At 70.0% G+C, this 250-nt stretch overlaps 1 protein-coding gene across 3 annotated transcripts in view; it reads right to left on the bottom strand.

Moving 5' to 3' along the window:
- Nucleotides 1-250, bottom strand: part of Chpt1 (choline phosphotransferase 1) — a 14,601-nt gene that overhangs the window by 3,243 nt on the left and 11,108 nt on the right. The gene's annotated exons all lie outside the window — the stretch shown is intronic.

The raw sequence follows: 250 nt of genomic DNA, 5'->3' as shown, positions 1-250 counted from the left end.
ACCACGCACCCCTGGGCGGCGGGGGAACTCGCTGGGTGTCAGCCTCACCCTCAGAGGGCCGCAGCACCGGGGGCTCTTGGCAGGGCCCGGTCAGTACTCTGCGGACACGGATGGACATTTCGAACTCCAGGCCCGAGGGCTGACTGTGTGTGCTCGCTGCGCACTACTCGGACGGCGCTGCCCTCATGGTACCTGTGACCGAGTGTGGGCGATGCGCGGCCTGCGGGCTCGGGCTCCGGACAGCGCCCTG

The sequence above is a fragment of the Fukomys damarensis genome, unplaced genomic scaffold, assembly GCF_012274545.1.
Source record: "Fukomys damarensis isolate Sample0158 unplaced genomic scaffold, DMR_v1.0_HiC HiC_scaffold_15, whole genome shotgun sequence".
NCBI classification, from domain to species: Eukaryota; Metazoa; Chordata; class Mammalia; order Rodentia; family Bathyergidae; genus Fukomys; species Fukomys damarensis.
The sequence above is the reverse complement of the archived record's forward strand: the minus strand, read 5'-3'. Positions and strand labels throughout refer to the sequence as shown.